The sequence below is a fragment of the Nicotiana tomentosiformis genome, chromosome 3 (assembly GCF_000390325.3).
Source record: "Nicotiana tomentosiformis chromosome 3, ASM39032v3, whole genome shotgun sequence".
NCBI classification, from domain to species: Eukaryota; Viridiplantae; Streptophyta; class Magnoliopsida; order Solanales; family Solanaceae; genus Nicotiana; species Nicotiana tomentosiformis.
In genome coordinates, this window is record NC_090814.1 from 65698303 (window position 1) to 65704696 (window position 6394).

The following is a 6394-nucleotide window of genomic DNA, read 5'->3' on the forward strand; positions in this document are numbered from 1 at the left end:
TAATTACTAATACTTCACTAGGAATTAATGTTATTTTTTTAATTTTTTTTTTTACTTTCAAAATTTTAAGTAGTGTATGACCCGCTCTTCTATAAAAGAGTTGGCTAATTACGATCCTGAAATTGAAAGATTTCTTCGATTGCGCAGGAAAGACCAAACATCGTCTTCTCAAGGAGAAACTTGTAAAGAAATGGAAAATCAGGAAGCAAAGGACATTAACCCACTTGAGATCCCACCACCAGTCCATGTAGAGCAGCAATTTGATGAAGTGGCGTCAAGGCCAGCAAACAGAATCCTTAGGGATTATGCTAGACCTGATCGCTTCAACTGTGAATCTAGTGTCAGGAATTCTCCAGTGACAGCCAACAACTTTGAAATCAGGACCGACCTGATTCAAACAATTCAACAATCTTGTATCTTCATTGGTGATACAAGTGAAAATTCACATAGTCATTTAATTGATTTTTTACAAATTGTGAAAACTGCTAAATACAATGGAGTACCTCCTGAAGCTATCAAGTTAAAGCTATTTCCTTTTTCTTTAAAAGGAGATACCAAGACTTGGTTGTGAAGTTTGCCTCAAGGGTCCATTACGACATGGGACTATATGATTCAGAAGTTTTTAAACAAATATTTTTTCCTTGCTAAAACCACAAAGTTAAGACAAGGTATATCTAATTTCTTACAGACCGACACTGAGTCAGTTTATCAAGCTTTGGAAAGATTAAAAGCAATGTTAATAAAATGCCCACACCATGACATTCCTGAACATATGCGATTGTACATTTTCTATCATGGATTAAAACCCTCTGCTAGAAATGTGATAGATGCAGCTGCGGGAGGTCCTGTAATGGGAAAAACCACAGAGGAAGCATTGCAACTGTTTAATGAAATTTCTGAAAACGCTATCTAATGGCCATCCGAGCGTGTAATCATTAAAAAGGCTGCTAGGTAAATCGGGTTGATGTCTTGAATACACTAACACAACAGATTATTTATGGCACAAAAGTTTGAATTTTTTTAGGTGAATACATAACAATCAAACCAATCTGAGGCTTGTGACATGTGTGGAGGAAATCACCAGAACCATGAATGTCAAGCAACCAATCAAACAGATGAACAGGTTAATGTCATTGGTTACAAGCCATATCATTTTGGGATTCCAATGGCACAAAAGCATCCAGGATTTCAGTGGAGTAACCCAAATAGTGCAGAAAACTCTCAAAGCTTCCAGAAACAACAGGTGCAAGGCCCGCCGGGATACCAGAATCAAAATCGTTGGCAACCGAATTACAGACCTTATCAGCAAGCAGGACCATACCAGCAGAGGCCTCAACAAGCTCATCCAAGTCTTGATGACCTTTTGTACAAGTATATTAAGGTCACTGATGAAAAGATGGAAAGCCAAAATTCATCCCTCAAAAATCTGAAAATTCAGTTAAGCTAATTGGCACCTCTTGTGTCAGAAAAGATTCAGGGTCCCTTACCAAGCAATACAGAGAAAAATCCAAAGGAGCACCTTAAGGCCATCACTTTACGGTCAGGTAAGGAACTTGATGAACCTTATGCAGACAGACAAGAAAAGAACCAGACAGAACAACATGTAGACAAAGGTAAGAATATTAAAAAACCATCTGAATCATCAAAGGAGAAAGAAATAAAGAATAAGGAAGAAAATATTTCTGAAAAAATGACTGCCCTACCTGTGACAATTCCTTTTTCACATAAAATGAAACGAGAAAAACTTGATGGTCAATTTGCAAAGTTTTTGGAAATCTTGAAACAGATTTACATTAATATTCCTTTCACTGATGCTTTGTTGAAAATGCATTCATATGCTAAATTTTTAAAAACAATTTTGTCAAGAAAAAGTGTCACAACCCAAAATCTTAACCTGTCGTGATGGCGCATATCTCAATACTAGGCAAGCCGACAACATCAATAACTCACAATTTCTTTTAAATACTGAAAATATAATAATTAAGTTTAAGAGTAAATCCCACAAACATTGGAAATAAAGACACTCTCAAAATCCGGTGTTACTGAGTACATGAGCATCTATACATTACAAGTCTGAAAAATATGATCTGTAATAATCTGAGACCAAATACAATAAACAAAAGGATAGGGAAGGAGAAACAAGGTCTGCGAAATATGGCAGCTACCTCTGAATGTCCGAAAAATCGACTGTGTGAAAGAATCAATACCCACTTTATCCGGGATCATCTGGATCTACACATGAAGTGCAGGGTATAGTATGAGTACAACCAACTCAGTAAGTAACAATAATAAATAAAGAACTGAAAGTAGTGATGAGCTTCTCAGCTAAGTCCAAATACAGTACTTTCCAATATAAAAGGGTAGGCATGCTCTCAAGTTCAACATTTAAGATTTCACTGAAATTTCATATCAACTTTGACCGAAACAGAAAATAATATTTTTTCCGTAATTTTCAAAATAGTGATATATGACAGCTGAAATACAACAAATAATGAAATCAATGCATACTCTCAGAGTAACAGTCACTCAGTCCTCCCATTCACTCCAACCTCACAGTCACTCTTTCCTCACAGTCGCTCATCACTCGGCACTCGCACTCAGTAGGTACCTGCGCTCATTAGGGGTGTGTACAAACTCCGGAGGGGCTCCTTTAGCCCAAGCGCTATATCAAGCCAATCATGGCATAAATTAATTGAAACATGCTGCGACGTACAGCCCGATCCATAAATATCCTCACAATCAGGCCTCAGCCTCACTTAGTCATCAAGCTCTCCAGTCTCTCGAGCTCTCAGAAATCATGATAAGTAGCCCAACAACAATGATATGATGCATCAATAATGAATAAGAGAGACTGAGGTAAAAATGTGCAAATAGAAATATGACTGAGTGCAAAACAGCAATTTAGTAAATAATTTCACAAGCACATGACCTATGTGGGTCCCAACAGTGTAAACATATGATTTAAACATGATTCATAGATCAATTTCTCTAATACGGGGAAACATGTACGGATATTAACAGATTTTTCAACTACACAGTTCCATGGAATTGACCATGTCATAATTCTTACGGTGTACGCCCACACGCCCATCACCTTGTATGTGCGTCACCTCAAAACCAATCACATAATATATATTTCGGGGTTTCATACCCTCAAGACCAAATTTAGAACTGTTACTTACCTCAAGCCGTGTGTCACGACCCAAAATCCATTAAGGTCGTGATGGCACCGGACACCACTGTCAGGCAAGCCAACAATAAATACTAAATTTGGTCCTCATCTTTAATATTTTTGAAATCATATTTTTCTTCAAATTAAATAGTAAAGGATAAAATTTTCAAAATAAATAATAATGTTTTTATCAATTTCAATACTAAACGCCCATAATCAATCCCAAAACCCGATGTCACAAGTGCATGAGCATTTGTTAGGAAATAAAATAAAATACAATAACTGTCCGGAATACAAATTTGGACAGAAAAAAATACAAATACTCTGAAGGAGACTCTGTTGGCTGCGAATCGTCTCAAAAATGCAACTCACCTAAGTCCCCATATCAACCACGCCGTTGCGCCCACAAGGCCAATAATATATATGTGTACCTGCACAAAAATATGCTGCAAGTGTAGCATGAGTAAGTAAATCAACGAGTACCTAATAAGTGTCTCGCCTAACCTCGAAAAAGCAGTGACGAGGGGTCGACTCAGACACTTACTATGAGCTATAATTAATATCAGGTACAGTAAAGAAGTGAATAGATATGAAGCCGAGTAAATATATGAAATAACATGTATAAAATACATGGCATAATTTCTCTCTTTACAATTTTACTCGAGCTCTCAACTAGCAAGTTCCCTCTGTAACCAGAGCATATATAGAGATGGTGGATTTCGTCAAAGAGATGGTCATAATTTAAATCAGGGAAAAACCTCAGACACACCGGCTTCTTGCCAATATTATGCACGATTCCATGAGGATAATATATATAGGAAATGCCGAGACGTACGGCCCGATCCAACATAAAAGTAAACTGTGTAATGCTGAGGGTTGAACAGCGCGAACCATAGATGCATCTATTAATCTACCGAGGCGAACGGCCCGCTCACATGAGAGTATGGAACATAAATCCTGCCGAGACGAACGTCCCGATCCTATAAGAGTGGTAGAAGGAAATACCCCACTCGCGAATCATACATGCGACGCGGTCAAATATAAATTTAAGGAAATCTCCCCGCTCGCAGATCATACTTGCGACGCGGTCAAATATAATTTAACATTAAATATCCTATCTCTTTCTTGATTCTTTTCAAAATGAGGGAAATTTAGCTTGTAGCTTTTTAAGGAAATTACCCCGCTCGCGAAAGATACATGCGATGCGGTTACACATAGATTTCTTAAGCTATTATGGTATTCCTCAATCCTTTTCGAAATTACGAAGTTCAAATGAAACCTTTTAAATCTTAAGTTCTTCAATTTCAACTCCTTTCAAAAAATTTAATAAGCAAACTCAATCTCGCTCCCTCTCGAGGCAAACAATTAAACATAAATCAATAACAATATCAACAAGGCATGATGTGAGCCTAAAACTACCCGGACATAGGCATAGCTAGTAGCTACGCACGGACTCTCGTCAACTCGTGCGTACATAACCCCCACAAATAGAAGCACACAATAATTTATTTCACCTATGGGGTTAATTTCCTCTTACAAGATTAGAAATGAGATTTACCTCGCTCCGAAATTACATAACCGGCTCCAAAGCCTTTCTAACACCTCAAACCGACGCCAGTCGCTCCAAAACTAGTCAAATAAGTTGCAACCCAATCTAAATATGCTCTAATACTAATAATTAATCAATTTATAACAATTTCTAACTCCGCTCGAAAAATCTATAAAACAACCCTTGGGCCTACGTGCCCGGATTCCAAAACGTTTCGAAGATAAACTTTACCCATAACCTCACGAACTCAAATATATAGTTCATTTCCAATTCCATGCCCAAATTCGTGGTCAAAATCCACAAATACCAAATTCTAGGTTTTCCTCTTAAAATCCCAAATTTCTACAAATTTTCATGTCTAAATCCATACAAAATCCAAGTATTTAACTTGCAATAGGTGGGAACCACTTACCTTGACATAGATGACGAAAATCTTCCTTCCAAGAGCTCCAAAAATCTCCCAACCAAATGAAAAGTGGAGGAAAAATGGCCAAACCCCGTCTTTAAAACAATCTGCCCAGGCCAGGCCCTTCTTCGCGTTCACGAAGGACAAAAACCCAGCTACCTCGAGTTCCTCTTCGCGTTCGCGAAGGCTAAGCACTTCCAGGCCCAGCTCCATTCCTTCTTCGCGTTCGCGACCACTGCGTCGTGTTCACGAAAGCTTGACCAGTTCTTGCCACACGTTCGCGTTACACACTTCGCGTTCACGAAGGCCAATGACGTCGGGCCTATCTTCTCCTTTCTTCTTCGCGTTCCCATCGCCTAGGCCGCGTTCGCAAAGGCTTGCCCAGCTCCTGCCTCGCGTTCGCGTCAACTGCTTCGCATTCGCGAAGGCCAAATCCAGCACCCCCAAAATTTCTTCTTCGCGAACGCAGGACTTCCTTCGCGTTCGCGGTGAAGGAAACCAGATACCCGCAACAACAGTCCAAAACAACCCGAAATGATCTGAAACCACCCCTAAACACACCCGAGGCCCCCGGGACCCCGTTCAATCATACCAACCAGTCCCATAACATAACACAAACTTGCTCGAGACCTAAAATCACATCAAACAACATCAAAATCATGAATCACACCCCAATTCAAAATTAATGAACTTTGAAACTTCAACTTCTACAATCGATGCCGATACCTATCAAATCACGTCTGATTGTTCTCAAATTTTGTACACAAGTGACATTTGACATTATGGACCTACTCTAAATTCCGGAATCGAAATCCGACCCCGATATCGAAAAGTCCACTTCCGGTCAAACTTCTCAAAAACCTTCAAATTTCTAACTTTGGCCAAATGGCCCCAAAATGACCTACAAACCTCCGAATCCATTTTCAGACACGCTCCCAACACCAGAATCACCATACAACGCTATTCTCGGGTTCGAAATCCCATACGGACATTGATAACATTAAAATGCACTTCAACTCAAATTTAAGAAATTCTTCTAAAAATGCCAACTTTCATAATAGGTGCCGAAATGTTCCCGGGTCATCCAAAATTCGACCCGGATATACGCCCAAGTCCAAAATCATCATACGAACCTGTTGGAACCTTCAAATCCCGATTCCGAGGTCATTTACTCAAAAATCCAAACTTAGTCAATTCTTCCAACTTGAGGCTTCCAAAATGAGAGTTTCTTTCCAAATCAACTCTAAACTTCCGAAATTCAATTCTG

The 6394-nt window shown here is 39.0% G+C and overlaps 1 non-coding gene across 1 annotated transcript; it reads right to left on the bottom strand.

Annotated features, from left to right (window-relative positions):
• Positions 1-655: 655 nt before the first annotated feature.
• Positions 656-762, bottom strand: LOC117275675 (small nucleolar RNA R71). The gene has a single exon (XR_004505880.1). It is a non-coding gene; the product is annotated as a small nucleolar RNA R71 (small nucleolar RNA).
• Between the last annotated feature and the right edge of the window lie 5632 nt (positions 763-6394).